The sequence below is a fragment of the Jaculus jaculus genome, chromosome 5, assembly GCF_020740685.1.
Source record: "Jaculus jaculus isolate mJacJac1 chromosome 5, mJacJac1.mat.Y.cur, whole genome shotgun sequence".
NCBI classification, from domain to species: domain Eukaryota; kingdom Metazoa; phylum Chordata; class Mammalia; order Rodentia; family Dipodidae; genus Jaculus; species Jaculus jaculus.
In genome coordinates, this window is record NC_059106.1 from 32,480,068 (window position 1) to 32,497,381 (window position 17,314).

Sequence of the window (17,314 nt, forward strand, 5' to 3'; positions counted from 1 at the left end):
TGTTATTGAGAGTGTGGATGTGATCACTTGCCTGGAGCCCCTGCTGCAGCTGTCCTCCACAACATCCCCACAAACTCAGCTGCTAGGCTTTCTCTGCTTGTTCGTGGAGTCCTTGATGTGTCTCAGGACATGACTGCCCAGTGCAGACGATTACAAACTTCCCTGCTGCTCCTCCTACAGCTCCCAGGAGCAGGGTGGTGCTGCCCCGCAGACCGCACGTCCCTGTAGCGACTTAACGCGCATCCTTCCCGATGTGGCGGCCCCAGCCTCCTCGGGCTTCTGCACACTGATGGAACCCGGCTGTTAACCTCAGCAGCTCCAGTGTAAACCACGACTCAAGACCTGTGCTCTTGGCTTCCTTTAGCCTTATAAAACAAAGCCCCTTTTCATTTAAAAAAAAAAAATCTCATTGCTTTTAACTCAGGACCTTCCCATCCCAGCTCATGAAAAGATGAATCATTTAGAGCCAGAAGCAACCCTGGGGCTGATGCTTTCCCAAACTGGGAGGGAGCATGTTGGTTCTGGAGCCTCAGATCTCATAACATGCCACATGCCAGGGAGGTCTGTGCCTCCTCCTCTCCAGCATCCCCAACACCAGCCTGTCCTTGCCACTAGCCTCCAGACCCATAAAGGCTACGGGAGGACTACAGCGCAACCTTTACTGAGCTCTCAGGTCCTGGCCCCGCCCTCTTCCAGGCGCTGTTCATTGGTAGTTGATAGAATTCTCACTGTGACCCATGAAGTAATTTCTTTTTTAAAATATCTTATTTATTTATTTGACAGAGAAAGAGGGGGAGAGAATGGGTGAGCACGGCCTCCAGCCACTGCAAACAAACTCCAGACGCATGCTCCCCCTTGTGCATCTGGCTAATGTGGGTCCTGGGGAATCAAACCTGGGTCCTTTGGCTATGCAGGCAAATGCCTTAACTGCTAAGCCATCCTCCTCCATACCCTGAACTAACTTCTTATCACACCTTTTCAAACATGAGAAAACTAAGACACTGCAAGGTTCAGGAGCTTGCTCAAGGTTACATGGCCAGCAAGCAACAGTGCTGAGTTCTGAACTCCGTTCTTTCCTCTGGCTGAGGGTCTGATCTGCCCACTGGTAGTCAGCGGCGCCCTTCTCTGTGTTGTACCAAGATGGGTCCACATATGACGAAATAAATGAGGACAAAATAGAAGCTCCCATGGTAATGCTAACAGAAGATAATTATGGAGGAAAATAGAATGTTTTTTCTTTTAAGGAATAGGTCACATAAAATGTGGGAGAGTAATGATTGTTTCTTGCTTCAGAATAAGACAGTAGTGGTAGCAGTATCCTTGCAGAAGAAGAGACAATATTTACTTCAAAAAGGAGAAAGTCGGTTGTCATTGAGGGGCTGGTGGTGCATCTCAGGGGTAGAGCATGGGCGTGGAGGCATGAGCCCGGGTTCAGTCCCAACAGCAACGACTACTCGATTGGGTTACCTTCTTCCATGGCATGTGTCGCCCTAACATACTTTGGAGGCCCCAACAGTCACAGGCACGGCTGTGGATGAGAGAAGTGCAAAGAAGTGGAACTGCTCATTAAGGCGGCGTTCACCGCACTTGACGGTTATCTTTCCCACCAGCCCCGGTCCTTGGGTGTCTTCAGGGCCAGGTGCAGAATGCTGACCAAGGCAAACAGAAAATTCTCTTCACACAAAGGCAAAAAGTAACTAATATTTTCAGTTTTATCCTGAAACCACATGGCATGTAATTTTTCTGCAGATGAAAACATCTGGCTCTGATCATAGTATCATGAAAACCAGGGCAAACTAGATATTTCCAACAATAGGTCTGATTAAATTATAGTGTGGCATGAAAGATGCCTGGGGCTGTGAAGCAACTTTGGAAGAATTCCAGCTGATAAAGATGAAGGCACTTGGCAGTGACTGTGGCATGGAGCCCTGCTTTCTCGGTCTTCTGTGTGGTCATTTCTATATTCCCACTCACTGAAAGCCTGCACTAGAGGGGGGACCCAGGGTTTCACACATGTTAGGCACATGCTCTACCACGGAGCTGTGTATACCCCGTTCCCAGTCACTTTGACAGAGGCTCTGCTCCCTCCTGCCTCCCTCAACACTCCTCCACAAATAGCAATCTGTGCACTTAATGCCAGAGGTCATTTTTCAGCACCCAGCTTGAGAATACACAACATGGTTATCAGATTTAATTCATTAATACATCGTTTTTTAATATTATTATTTATCTGCAAACAAAGAGAAAAGGTACAGGTGCTATAGGATCTCTTGCCACTCCAAGCGAACCCCAGACACCTGCATCACTTTATGAGTTCTGGGGAACTGAACCTGGGCTGGTAGCCTTTGCATCCAAGTACCTTCACCCACTGAGCCATTTCCCCACCCCTCTCATCAATACATGATCTGCCTTTGGAGGTGTAGGGCTGCTGCCTTAAATGTTTAGAACAACTTTAAAAGATAACAGCATTCAGCTATTCATGGAATTAAAGGTCATTTCTTCTCAGTAGAACAGATAGAGTACATGTTTGCTTTTGCTCAAGATTTGGAGGTGTACAGGGTCTTCCACTCATCTGTGCTTCTCCTCTCCACCTGGGTTCCCATCCTTCCTGGCTGCCATGCACCCCCACCACGACATCCTATGCTATCACAAGCCCAAAACATGCCAGGAAACTCAGCTGTTCACCACCCAAGCCAAACAATCTTCAGAATGCCATGTGACTTTTTTTTTTTTGAGGTTTATCAAAGAATGTCATATATTTTCTGCATTCCTTGTTTGATTAAATACAAAGCACTATTGAATCGTATATTGCTGGAAGTTTGACGAATGCACTGGAAACAGAAGCTTGACAGGCAGTTGGTATCTGACATATAGCGTCTCATGAGAGACATGCTATGGTAGTCTCTCTTGGCTTTGAAAACTACAACCCGAGTGCCTTGAGGATTTCTGCTCCTTTGGTTCCCAGGCCTGGCCCATAAACAACAGTCTTTCCCGTGTGGCACCCTGGTTCAAAGCACTGGAAGGGATGATTTGGACTCCAAATTTACACTATGTACTGAACTGTGTCTTCTCCAGCTATAGCTTTCCTAAGTGTCTCCTAAAGGCCCATGTGTTGAAAGCTGAGTCCTTAGCTGTGACACTGTTGGGAGGTCACACAATCTTAGCAAGCACAGCCCACTGGGAGAGAGCTGGGTCATTGGAGTGTGGCCTTAAAGGGGATGTTGGAATATGGCATCTTCCTGTTCTTCTCATCCTTTTTCCTCACCCTCCTCTCTCTCTCTCTACCTATCTATCTCTTTCTCTCCGTATCTATATACATATGTATATTTATATACATATATTTATAGACACACACACACACACACACACACACACATATATAATCTAAATAGGATGATATACTGGGCTACTACAGGCCCAAAGCAACAGGGCCAACCAATCATGGACTGAACTCTCTAAAGCTATAAGCCTAAATGAACCTTTTCCCTTTTGACTATGTCAGGTATCTTTTCACAGTAACTGAAAGCTGCCTAACACAACTACCAATGCAAGTAATTCAAACTGTCATTAGACGATAGACACTTAGGCTGCTTCTCTCGATTTCTGGGTAAATAGCTGAGGAAGATTGTGTCAACATAACTCCTGCTGGAGGCAGACAAGTGTCATACTCTACAGAGCATGAGTCATCCTGATTTCACAAGCAGAAACCAGGATATATAACTAAATGAAAGAATTTCTTAAAAAAAAAAAAAAAACAGAAGAATGTGCTCTTTCTGTACATTTTACTGAATGATGAAGGAGTCTAGCATCTCCTGTGAATTACTATGTCTTTTGGACTAAATATGTATGACTAACATGTCCATATTTGAATTTTTTTTTCAAGTAGGGTCTCACTGTAGCCCAGGCTGACCTGGGATTCACTATGTAGTCTCAGGGTGGCCTCTAACTCACAGTGATTCTCCTATCTCTGCCTCCCGAGTGCTGGGATTAAAGGCGTGCGCCACCATGCCCAGCTCATACTTGAAATTTCTAAAGGTTAAACCAGATTGAAAAAATGAAGGAATAATTTAAATATTATTATACATGTGTGTGTTCATGTGTGTGGGTGCATGTTTAAGTGCACATACATGTGGAGGCCAGGACAACCTTGAGTGTACCCTCAAGAATTCTCTCCACATTACTTCCTCTCTCTCTGTCTCTCTCTCTCTCTCTCTCTCTCTCTCTCTCTCTCTCTCTCTCTCTCTTTCTCTTTCTCTCTGGCTTTCATTGGATCCTCCTATCTCTGCCTCCCCAGCACTGAGATTACGGGCACATGCCACCATGCCCAGCAATTTTACAAGGGTATTAGTGATCAAACTTGGGTCTGGATAGTGGTGGTGGTGAGTGACATCAGATGGCTCAGTCGGTTGATGGCTTGGCCCACTCAACATTGAGGATGAGATGGCTGTAGCCAAAACCAGGCACCCCAGTGATGGCAAGAGCAGCATCCTCCCTGCGGTGGAAGATGATGAAGGCAAAGCCCTTGGACTGGCCAATGGTCTTGTCCTTGGCCAGATAGATGCGGGAGATGGAGCCAAAGGGCCGGAAGAGCTCCGGCAGGTCAGTCTCCCGTGTGTCCTCAGACAGGTTGGTGACACAGATGGTGGCATTGTCATCAGTTCTGCGGTTGGGCTGCTTAGACTCCCCTTGGCGGCTGGCCCCATCACGCAGGCTTGGTGGCACATACTTCCCTGTCTTGTTCTGGGCAGCTTGCACTGGCTCCAATTCTCCAGGCAACTTCTCCTTCTTGCCAGTGGAAAGGCCCAGTTGCTCAGCCAGCTCCTTTTGCATGGGCCCCAATGTGTCCTTGTAGGGGCAGCAGGTGGTCCAGTGGTCACCCTTGCAAATACGGCAGGACACAATCTTCTGGCCCTTGAGCTTGTTCATGGGGTCCTCCTCCTCCTGGCAATTCAGGTCCTCTTTCTAGTGACGAATGTCATAGAGACGTCATCACTGACTGTGATGGTGGCCACATTGGACCCTGGTGGGTCAAACTCAGAATCCCCAAATTTCTTCCAGTTCTTTCTTCTTGACACAGCCTTTGAGGCCTTGCGGGTCTCAATCCTGAAGGTTCTGACAATCTTGAACTTCTTGCCATCCTCATCTATCTCGTACTCAGTCACTGTCTTTATGTTTCCATTGATGACCTCCTTGGGAGGCGGCAGTGGTGCTCCAGGCAGTAGTTCAGGCTCTGGACTTGTGTCGCCAGAGGGCAGAGGGATCCCCTTCAGGAGCTCGCTGGTGACACCTTTGTCGTCTTCTCCCTCCTCTTCCACCTGGTCCGCCCAGCTGGGCTTCGAATCAAAATCGCCGGTAGGCATCACACAGCCTTGCTCCACGCAGCCGCCAGGCCAGAGGACCCTAGTGGTCTCTAAACTGTTATCTAGCAAGTACTCCTGAAGGCCATCAGTGACCAAAGTAGGCACTAGGGTTCCTCATAGAAAACAACAGTAAGCCTGACATGGTGGCACACCCCTTTAATCTCAGCACTCAGGAGGCAGAGGTAAGAGGATTACTGTGAGTTCCAGGCCAGCCTGAGACTACAGAGTGAGTGCTAGGTCAGCCTGGGCTAGAGGGAGACCCTACCTAAAAAAACGAAACAAGGGCTGGAGAGATGGCTTAATAGTTAAGATGCTTGCTTGCCTGCAAGGTTCAATTCCCCAATACCCACAAAGATGCACAAAGTGGCACTTGTATCTGGAGTTTGTTTGCAGTGGCTGGAAGCCCTGGTGGTTTCTCTCTCTCTCTCTCAAATAAATATTTAAAAAAAAAACCAAAAAACAGTAAGTCAACTTTGACCCCTGCCTGGTAGACTTTAGTTTATCTGTTCACTTAACAAATACTAACTTAGTGTCTGTCACACAGCTATATCATTCTGTTTACTGGGACTACAGCAGTAAATAAAAACAGTTACCCCCACCCACCCCCTAGGGCTTACTTACATTGGAGCTGATGAATAGATAGCGATACATATAAACAGGGAAGGGAAGGGTGATGGGAAAAGCTGGTTTTGAACCATTTCAGGGAAGGTCACAGTAATGAGAGACTGTTTAAGCAAAGGCCCCCAGGCAGTGAGAAAGCTACTGAGACGAGGTGGGAAACAGGTGTCCCCCACCGCGAGCAAAGCGCATGCCCAGTGAGTACTGACAGCGTTCGGGGGAGCAGCTGCGGACCCCCGTGAACAGGCAGGAGACGAACTCTGCGAGGAAAGCTTGGGGCGGCCGGGGGCCAGCGTGGAGCTGAGCAGACGGTGGAACGCGTGGCAGAGAGAAGCGTGGGAGGAAATGAAACACGCACAGCCAGGGACCCGGGGAGGCCGCACGGGGCCTGGGGAGAAGCCGGGATGCCGGAGAGGAAGAGGAGGAACCCACCGCCGCCGTCGAGGTCAGCAGGAATGGAGCCAGGATCTCCGGAGCCTAAGTCCTACGCTATTTTAGGAGGCTGTCTTTTGGAAAAGAAGAAAACTTATGAATGAAAAGTGAAGAAGCAAAGTAAAATTTTAGGGCTTGTGATGGTAGCTCAGTGATAACTACATGCTTACCATATGTAAGGCCAAGGGTTCCATTCCCAGCACCAAAAAAAGCAAGTATTTACTTGGAGCAAGAAGGAAATCATGATACATTATCCGTTTCTTAAATGACAAAAGTGTACTGAAGAGACGGCTAAACAGTTAAGGTGCTTTCCCGAAAAGCCTAATGACCCAAGTTGGATACCCCAGTGCCCACTTGAAGCTAAATTCACAAAGTGGTGCATGCTTCTAGAGTTTGTTTTCAGTGGCTGGAGGCCGGCGCACGCAATTCTCTCTGTATTCTCTCTCTCTCTCTCTCTCTCTCTCTCTCTCTCTCTCTGATTACAAATAAATAAATAAAAATATTTTTAAAAATAAATGCTATAAATATCTTTTTAAAAAACAATATGTTCTTAACCCCACTGAGGAGATCCCTCTGTGGAATGGGGGCAGAGAAGAGGGGAATGGACCACAAACAATACTTAATGCTGTCATTATGAGTCAACTCCCCCGTGTGTACATTCATCTACATTATTTATTTGCTCTTTCAAAATGGTTGCTCATAATTCTTTTTTTAGTTATTTATTTTTTATTTTGGTCTCAGGCTGATCTCAAACTCACATCCATCCTCCTACCTGTGCCTCCCAAGTGCTGTGCTGGGATTAAAGACATGCGCCACCATGCGCAGCTCGAAATTCGTTTTGTTTGGTTTGGTTTTTGTTTTATTCTGAGAGAAAGTTCTCACTGTGTAGCCCAGGCTGCTCTTGAACACCCTGTGAAGCTCCTGCTAGTCTCAAACTCACAATGATCCTCTAACCCCAGCCTCTTGAGTGCTGGAATTATGAGTGTGCATCACCTCAAAGGTAGTTGTCTTTGTTTGTTTGCTTTGTTTTTTGTTTGTCTGTTGTTTTGTTTTGTTTTGGTTGGTTGGTTTTTTGAGGTTGGGTCTTGCTCTAGCCCAGGCTGACCTGGAGTTCACTATGAAGTCTCAGGCTGGCCTTGAACTCACAGCAATTCTCCTACCTCTGCCTCGCTAGTGCTGGGATTAAAGGTGTGTGCTACCATGCCCAGCTTCGAAATTAGCTGTCATGGCTGATAATTTAGAAATGTTGCTCTCGCCCCACGTGGCAAGGCCTTATTTCCAACTCCCTGGGGGCTTTTTGCCCTGACTATACTTCCTGAACAGGAGTGGGGCCTGGGACAACCAGTCTTTGCAACAACTGCAGGTGGCATTGGCACTGCAGCTTCTGGAGCCAGGGGGCAACTGACACAGCCCAGACCCGGTGCCCACCCCCTACCCCCACAACTGCTAGACCAGCCCTGGGGCAGGATGAGATGGTAACGTAGTCTGCCCTTAGCGCTCCTCCTTGGGAGAGGAGGCCAGGTCTAGAATTAGTCCGTGGGACTCGGCTCTTGCTGGAATCTGGGTGAAGTGTAGAAAGAGGGATCAGCCCCCAGCCGCACTTCAAGCCCTGGGTCTGCTACCAGGCTGATCTCCCCACCAGAGCTCAGTCCTCTGTGTTGTGCTTGAGGTGCCAATAAGACGAGCAGTTTCAGAAGGGGCCTGCAAATGAAATGTCTTAAAGTTTAACTTTGCTTTCAAGTGAATTGTCTTCTCTTAGGAAGAAAAGCAGGAAAGACAGCTGTCAGGAAAGCCAAATGAAGGATATACAGTGTTCCATGGGTCATCATGAGGAGATTGGTTTCAGGACCCAACATGGGTACAAAAATCTGAGGATGCCCAACTCTCTTACAGTATTTACAGAGAACCCAGGCACGTCCTCAACTCTAGAATACTTACATTATCTAATACAATTAAATAGTTGTTATACTGTGTTGGTTAAGACATAATGACAAGAAAAAAAATGTATTCAGTACAGACATAACTTTTTTGGGGTGGGTTGATTTTTGAGGTAGTGTCTCACTCTAGCTCAGGCTGACCTGGAATTCACTATGTAGTCTCAGGGTGGCCTTGAACTCACAGTGATCCTCCTACCTCTGCCTCCCAAGTGCTGGGATTAAAGGCATGCGCCACCACGCCCAGCCAGACATACATTTCTTTTTCAAATATTTTTGCTCTGCAGTTGGTTGATTGTATGCCTTTCGACCCCTTGAATAGAGTAGTCAGCAATGGTCAATGCTGTGCAAAATGCTGACTAGAAATTAAGCATGGGATTTAGCAATATGAGGGCCATCCATAACCTTGACCCAAATAATGTGGTGACATGAGAGGAACAAAAGTCAACTGGAGTAGATTAAAGAGAAAACAAAGACAAGGCATGAGACAGTGAACTTACATCACTGAGTCATCACTGGAGTTTTGTTTGTGGAAATTAATGTTTGTAGAGTTTATCTACAAAGTAAGTCAACAGAACATTTTCTATTTTTGCTTCTCAAACAACCTGAAATTATGTTAGCAGTGTGGTTTTGGGTCACAATAAATACTAAATACAAAAACAGTTCCCCCATTCTGTACATAACCCTCAATGTAAAGGGGCACTTAAGGAAATCTCAAGATTTAGAAGGCTCTTTCTACCTCCAGTTTGTTCCCCAGAGATCTAGAAAAGCCATCTGGATCGGTGGGTGTGAAAATATTGCTGTTCTGTTACTGCAGTTTGGGAACTCCTTGAATTCTTGTCTTATGAATTTAAAGAATTAAATCCATGTAGCAGAGGGTCTATGGAGCTAATTTATTACATTAAGAGAAGGAGAGAGTGGGCTGGAGAGATGGCTTACTGGTTGAGGCACTTACCTGCAAAGCCTAAGGACCCAGGTTCCATCCCTAGTACCCATGTAAGCCATGTAAGTCTGGAATTTGTTTGCAATAGCTAGAGGTCCTGATATACCCATTCTCTCTCTCTCTCTCTCTCTCTCTCCCTCTTTCAAACAAATTAATAAAGTGTTAAAAATTTTAAAAAGAGAAGGAAAGAGAAAAAACTACAGAGAGCTTCTGCCATGTGGAAAACAGGAGGTGGTAAGGGAGCCCACTTGGGAGTATGGATCCCCCTTATATCTCACCCCAGCAAGGCAGAGATGATGGGTGCTTACCAGAGCAGACCTGGAAGTTCAGGAAAGGTGAAAAGCCAAAAAGAGGTTTTGCCCACCTGGTAAGCCTTTGTTTATAACCATATTGTGATGGGCTTTACTTAGGTAAGCCTGAAAGAGCTGATTGGTCTGGGCTCTGGAAGGGGTCGGCACACGGGGATGGGGATAAGAGAGATGACTGGATTGGACTGGATCAGATGCTGAATCCAAATTCTGCTGAAGCAGGCAGGTGGTGCTACATCTTTTTCCCTCCCTCTTTTGGGCCCCTTCCTGACTAATTTCCCTTCAGTCCCAGGACCTGACCTTGGTTTCACTGTTTAATATGTCTACGGTTTTCTGAGTCGTGTTAGAGTAGTTGAGGGTCTTGTTGATGCATCTTTTTACCCACTATGGAGCTGAACTTGCAGGGGGCTCTATGCTACTTACCCTCCCCCCTGGTGTTCACACAAAAACAAGGCAGTATGGAAACAAGTACATTTGGAAGTCATCCTATGGGACATGACAACGTATATCTATACTTCAGCAGCCTAACAGTTCAGACAGAAGGGTTGCGAACCTGAAGCCTAGTTATATAGCAAGATCATCTCAAAGTCGTTCTTTTAAAAATGTGGTGAGTTGAGGGGGTCGCAGGGATGAGGGTAAGGATGGTACAGACATGTGCTGTTTACATACTGAGTATGTCCATAACTAATAAAAAGAATGTGGTAACTCATTTGTGTGTGTGTGCCCACACGCGTGCATACACACATACTGTGTCAAGCCACCTCTCAATGCTTAAGTTATTGAAAGAAATCATGTCATTCTATGGTTATTTTTATTTTAAAAGTGTTATTCTCATCTAACATTCCCATGATAATATTTACAAAAATAAACTATCAAAAAAAAAAAAGAGAGGGCTAGAGAGATGGCTCAGTAGTTAAGTCTCTTTCCTACAAAGCCTAAGAACCAGGGTTTGATTCCCGAGTACCCCTGTAAGGCAAGGTGCACAAGGTGGCACATGGGTCTGGAATTCATATGCAGAGACTAAGAGGCCCAGGTGTGCCCATTCTTTATCCACCCCCCGTCTCTCTAATAAGTAAATAAATATAACAAATATAACAAACATAAATATAACAAAAAAAAAATTTTAAGATGAGCCTAAATAATGGTACCAAACTGCCTGTATTTACTGAAAAGAAAACTAATAAATTAAATTAAAAAAAAAATTTTTTTAAGCTCTGATAGTGCACACCTTTAATCCCAGCACTCTGAAGACAGAGGTAGGAAGATTGCTATGAGTGTGAGACCAGCCTGGGACTACAGAGTAAGTTCCAGGTCAGCCTATGCTATAGCAAGACCCTACCTCGAAGCAAAAACTTTATCATCTTGGATATTCCTTTTACGTGACCATACACGTGTGTGCAAATGCAATGTCCATACAAGTTTCCTTTGTGACTGCTGGTCTTATGACCTCTGTGATTGTCCAGTGATCTATCTCCAGAACGACTTGCCAGCCTGTTTCTTAAGATTTTCGCTCACCTCAGGCATACTGATCAACTATATCCAAAGAGTTTCTTTGTCTTAGTTCTTTGTCGAATGAAATTAATTTATCTGGTGTGTTATTTTAGAGCTGCTTCTGTTTCCTGTTTTATGTCACCCTTGGCTTCCCCTCACCTCCTCCCCCAAACATTGCAGCAGCCTTAACCATGCGCTATGCTAGTCCGTGAACCACTTCCTCTTCATAAGAAGCTTTCATTGCATTTTGAAAATAAAAAGTATTATGCTGAAAGAATTGGGTCAGATTCAATATTGAACATTGTTTTCCAAAGTCACATCACATCATAACCTCAGAGCTTCTGAAGGCACTAGTGATGGTCTGGACTCTGCAATGTATATTCCATACTGTGACCTTCTTTTCTTTTCTTTTCTTTTTGAGATTGGGTTTCTCTGTAGCTGAGGCTGGCCTGGAACTTGCTTATGTAGCCTAGGCTGGCCTCTAACTCATGAACCCTCCTCCCACTTCCACCCTCTAGGATGATAGGCATGTGTCACTCACACCCAATTTCATGAACATATTTAAATTTTTTCTTCTCTTCATAACGTGTACATGTAATACATTGACTTTTTCTTTGAAAAAAAATATTATGAGCTATTTTTTTTAATCCAGAGATACCAAGGGCTGGGGAGATTGTTCAGTGGTTAAAGGTGCTTGCTTGCAAAGCCTGTCCATCCAGATTTAACTCCCCAGTACTCATGTGAAAGCCAGATGCACAAAGTGGTGCACCTATCTAGAGCTTGCTCACTGGTGTGGGAAACTTTCCCCTTGGAAGACAGACACATCTTCACCCTAAGCATGGCAAAGATGGCAGGCCATGATTACATTAATACAGTTTGGTGAATGAATAGGTTTATTGGGGGTCATTTACAGAGCATAAGGAGGGGTTAGATGCAGGAACCTGCGGCCTCCAAAGCAGCCACTTTGATGGAGGTTCCTGTGTTAAGATCACTCCTAGGGTGCTTCTTCCTCCGCTCAGGATGAGGCTATGTACAGAGCATTGGGACCCCAGAACAGCGGCACCACAGAGAAATCTCATAACACCCTGAGTGACGACTTCCCTGTGGCAGTTTCTAGAAGCTCCTTGTCCCTGTCCAGAAGTGTGAGACCCCAAAGCAGCACTTCAGTGGGGCTTACTATATTGGGTTACCCCCTTGCATGTTCTTCCACCTAGCTCAGGGTGAGGGCTTCCTTACAGAGCTTGAGACCCCAAAGCAACACCTCAGTGGGGCTCATTATGTTGTTGCAGTTTCAGTACATCAAATAATGGAAGGTATCAGAACAATGCTTGGCACCATATGAGAACAGCTGATTGTTCTTAGCTCTTCCTTTCATCACTATCAGGCAAGTAGAGGAACTTGGGGGGAGGTCTTTCTCCCCTCTCCACCCATAACCATGCAAAGAATTTACAGTGGGCTTGTCTCCTTAGATAGATGTCAACTACCCTGAGACTTTAAAGAACAATTCTAACCCACCTGAACTTAATTGACTCATGATTGCAAAGTCAATTTTTAAAAAAATTTTTATTTATTTATTTGAGAGTGACAGACACAGAGAGAAAGACAGATAGAGGGAGAGAGAGAGAATGGGCGCGCCAGGGCCTCCAGCCTCTGCAAATGAACTCCAGACACGTGTGCCCCTTTGTGCATCTGGCTAACGTGGGACCTGGGGAACCGAGCCTCAAACCGGGGTCCTTAGGCTTCACAGGCAAGTGCTTAACCGCTAAGCCATCTCTCCAGCCCGCAAAGTCATTTTTATATATCCTCTGTTTTTTTTCTTTTAAAAGTTCTACTCATGAGGATGATTCAGTGGATAAAGTACTTGACATACAAGCCTAAGGATTGAGTTTGGATCTCCAGCACCTATGTGACTGCCAGGCAGATGTGGCAGCCTGCTTGTGATCTTGGTGGTAGAACTCAAGGGGCAGCAGCAGAGACTCCCTAGGGAAGGCTGGCTCTAGGTTCCGGTGAGACGCCCTACCTCAGTAACTAACATGACAAGCAATCATGGAAGACAACCAACATCACCCTCTGGCTTTCACACATACATGTGCTCATACACATACTAATATGTATACACATATGCACATACACATATGCACATACACATACATACACACAAAATTCTACATACAAGTATTTTGTCTTTCCTTATCACTACTCTAAAATTTTCTAGGAAGTATAAATACGTGATACAAGTAAATACTATGCCTAACTAAAACCACAGCTGGAAAGGTGCTATTGTAACCTTTTAAGCTTGCTTAGCCATCCCTGAGTTCCAGTAGCTAGTCTGGTGAAAGCAGGCTTTTGGCAGATAAGATCCTTTATGAGTATATAAATAACATTTCTTCATTCTCTTGCACATCATTTCTGTTAAGCCAAAATGTGGCAGTCACAAGAGAAAAATCGTAACAATGTTTTGATTTTATGCAGAATTTGTTAGGACCACTGTGATGTTTAATCTCTGGTTGTCAACTTGACAGTACTTGAAATCATCATGGAAAAAAAAAATCTGTTGGCAAATCTGTTAGAGAGTTTCAAGATTGGATTAATTGAGGTGGGAAGACCCACTCCAACTATAGGCAGCACCATTCCATGGGCTGGTGGGTCATGGGCTGCATACAAAGGAGAAAGGGGCTAGAGAGATGGCTCAGCAGTTAAAGCTCTTGCCTGCAAAGCCTAAGAACCTTGGTTTGATTCCCTAGTACCCATGTAAAGCCAGATGCACAAGGTGATACATGCATCTCACTCACTGCAGCAGCTAGAGGCCCTGGTGTGTCCACTCTCTCTCTTTCTCTCTTGCTCTCTCTCGCCCTCAAATAAATACATAAATAAATATTTTTTAAAAGGAGAAAGCCAACGTAGCACAGCGTTTGTCTCTCTCCTCGCCCTCCTGCTATCTGACGATGTGACGCCAGCTTTCTGTTCCCGCCATGCTTCCCCACCATGATGTACTCGACCTGCTTGAGCTACAAACCAAAATAAACTTTTTCCTTCCCTAAGCTGCTCTGGTCAGGTATTTTGCCCCAACAATTAGAAAGTAACTGGTATAGACAACTTAAAAAAAAAATAAATGAAAAATACTGCATCTGTTACGTTCCAGAACCTCACAGCAGCCATCATCACTGGTGCCCAATAAATAAAATACTTCTAAAAAGAAAAGAAATAAGTGATTACTGATCTTTTAAAAAAAAAGGAGCAGGAGGATGAGAGAATTTTGACTAAAGGTAGACTGAAGAGAGAAATTAATACATGATATCAGATAATGTAGCATCGTCCCCAGGGGACTGAGGACAAAGACCCTGTAAACCAGACCAGGCTATGTTCTTTAGGAGAGGAAAAAGTAAAAGGAATTGGTAAGGAGGAAACAGGAAAAAGCAAAACAACAAAAAATAGAAACAATAAGGAACAAGAAGAAAGTGAGGCCAGACTGCTCTACTTAAGTGGCATTGGTTGTTGAAGTGTGGAAGTGTAGAGGGAGAGGGATTGACGGAGATACAGAATGTGGAAACTGGCCTTATCGTTAGCTATTCCCTGGACTCTTTTCGTTTTTTAATAATGAAAATCAGAAGAAACAAAAAAGATTTCATCAGTGCAGCCACAATGGGAAGAGAGATAAAGATATTCAGTGACCACTCAAGTATATCTTCAGAGTCCTAACATGAAGTTTGGGTTTAAATGGAGGGTCTGAAGTATGGTAGCTGAGCAGTCCTGGTCAATGTATGGCCTCACTGAACACTGTTTGTCTGAGCTCCAGTCTCTCCTGCAAGAGGATCTGATAAATTGCCAGGATTGCATGATATCCCTTTTGGGAGGAGACAGGTATTCCCTCTGACTGGCACCAGGTGTCAGCCTTTTCTGTCTTATAGCATCAAATTCCTGGGGAAATTCAAATTTCTTAGGGTTCATTGTCTCCACAATCTGATAGCCAAGGAAAAGGTATACACTTCTCATTAGGATATTGTTGCACTTACCTTCTCATTGCTGGAACAAAAAAACAACTGACCAGAAGCAGCTTCTAGGAGGAAAGGGTTTATTTCAGCCTTACAGTTTCCCAGGGACACTTCATCATGGTGGAGGAAGTTTCCCAGGGACGCTTCATCATGGTGGATGATGCTGGCTAACACATCATAGCAGAGGGAGAAAGCAATAAGTGGATTTCAATCATCGTAAAATAGCTTCATACAAAGTAGTAATTGAAAAGGCTAATATTTGACTTTCAAAATGTCAGAAGATGGCAGAGCTATTTATGAGTATAGATGTGGTGGTTTGAATGAGATGTCCCCTGAAGCCTCATGTGTTTTGAATACATACTTGGTCCCCAGTTAGTGGAAGTTTGGGAAGTGGAGCCTTGTTGAAGGAGGTGTGTCACTGGGGGTGGACCTTGAGGTTTATTAGCCCACCTCCAAGCTCAGTGCTTGGACTACTTCCTTTCAGCTACTGTGGAGATGAGATGCCCAGCTAGTTACCTGTCATGCTTTCCCCACCATGATGTAATTGCCTCTCAAAACTAGAAGCAGAAATAAATCCTTTCCTCCCATCAGCTGATTTTGGTAGGGTATTTTGCCCCAACAGTGACAGGATGGCTGCTACAGTACATTGGTACCCAGGAGTGGGGCTGTTGCTTCAATAAGTCTGACTATGTGTTTTTAGTCTTTAGGAACCAGTTTGTGGGAGGAATATGGAATGAGTTGGAACCTTGGGTGAAGAGACCCCTTACATTGCTGTAAACAGAGCTTGATAGACAATTCTAGTCAGGGTTTGAAAGACTTAAATGCAGAGTGAAATGTAGACTTACAGGCTCAGCTTATGAGGTTTCAGAGGGGAAAAGGACTTTGCCATGACTAGGCTAAAAGCTGTGTTCTGCCCATTTCCTGAGAACTTGAGCAAAATTGAACTTAGATGTAATGGCCTACTGTGTTTGGTGGAGATCACAGAGCAAAGGTTATGAAATAATGTAAATTTTGGCACAGAGGTAAATGTGAATGGGTTTCAGCACTCAGAGACTCCATTGGGACAGTAGGGGAGTGCTAATTCTGTTGAAAAAAGGAGTGCTGAAGAAAGAATATTGAAGTTTTCCAGCCCCTCGAAGTCAGCTTTAGTCCCTGCTGTATTAACAAATTTGGTAGTGCACCTAGTACAGGTCTTAGAAGTATGACAAGTGCAGAAGAAGCACGTGATCAGGCTTATTGCACATTTATCACAGCAACAGCCCCACTTCTAGGTATCATTGTTCTGTATGGGTTACTTTCTCATTGCTGGGACAAAATACCCAACCAGAAGTACTTTATATAAAGAAAGGGATTTAATTTGGCCTACAGTTCCAAAAGGAAGGAAGAGTCCAGCATGGCATGCCAGATCACATCATCACATTAGCAGGAAGTGGAGAGCAGTGACTGCTGAATACTCAGCTAGCTTTCTCCTTTTTTATAGTACAGGAACCCACATCATGTGCTACCCAAAGTTAAGGTGGGTCTCACCTAACCTTATCTTGAAAATCCCTCACAGACAAGACCAGATATCTGTTTCCATGATGATTCTAAATCTTGTCAAGTGGACAAGCAGAGATTAAGCATTGTGTATACTAAATGGTTAGGTAGCTACAGGCATTAGCAGGTTTAGAGGTCATTGAGTATAGACTCCTCTCCCCAAATTGTCAGTCCTTGGTTTTCTCTTCTTAAAGACTTAAAATCCCATATAAAAGAAGGAGAGTGGAGGTATCTGGAAGCTCATTGAGAGAAAGCTACTTTCTCTAAGCCAAAGAGTAGAACGTGAGTTCTATTTATGGCACTCTAATCTTTCACAAAGATTATAACATTCTATTCACATGTCTAGAGAGCTTTACATTTAGGTTGACCTATTTTTCTGAACTCCAACTCAAAAGGCATAATTTTTTTCTTTTTTATCTATTCAGTTACTAGTCAAAATCCTGAGTGTGTCTATGCTAACACCGTAGGTATTTTTTTTCTCTCCCCAAAGACCTCCTCTTCCCCCATGCCTCTTCATACAGAACTTCATCACTGAATCTGCCTGCTTTCTTGGACTTGAACTAAAATCACATGATTTTCTCTTTCTTCTCCAATTCTCTCCTCCTGGCAGCAGCCAAGGCTTTCAGCCTGCATGTACTTTTACCTTTCACTGAATGGTCAGCAAAATGGGAACTGGAGAGATGAACTGGCAATTAAAGGT

The 17,314-nt window shown here is 44.6% G+C and overlaps 1 protein-coding gene and 1 pseudogene across 1 annotated transcript in view; one reads left to right on the forward strand and one right to left on the reverse strand.

Moving 5' to 3' along the window:
* LOC101603306 (amyloid beta precursor protein binding family B member 1 interacting protein) overlaps positions 1-17,314 on the forward strand; it is a 103,627-nt gene that overhangs the window by 19,005 nt on the left and 67,308 nt on the right. The window lies entirely within an intron of this gene.
* On the reverse strand, positions 4,399-5,360 carry LOC101607158 (annotated as a pseudogene).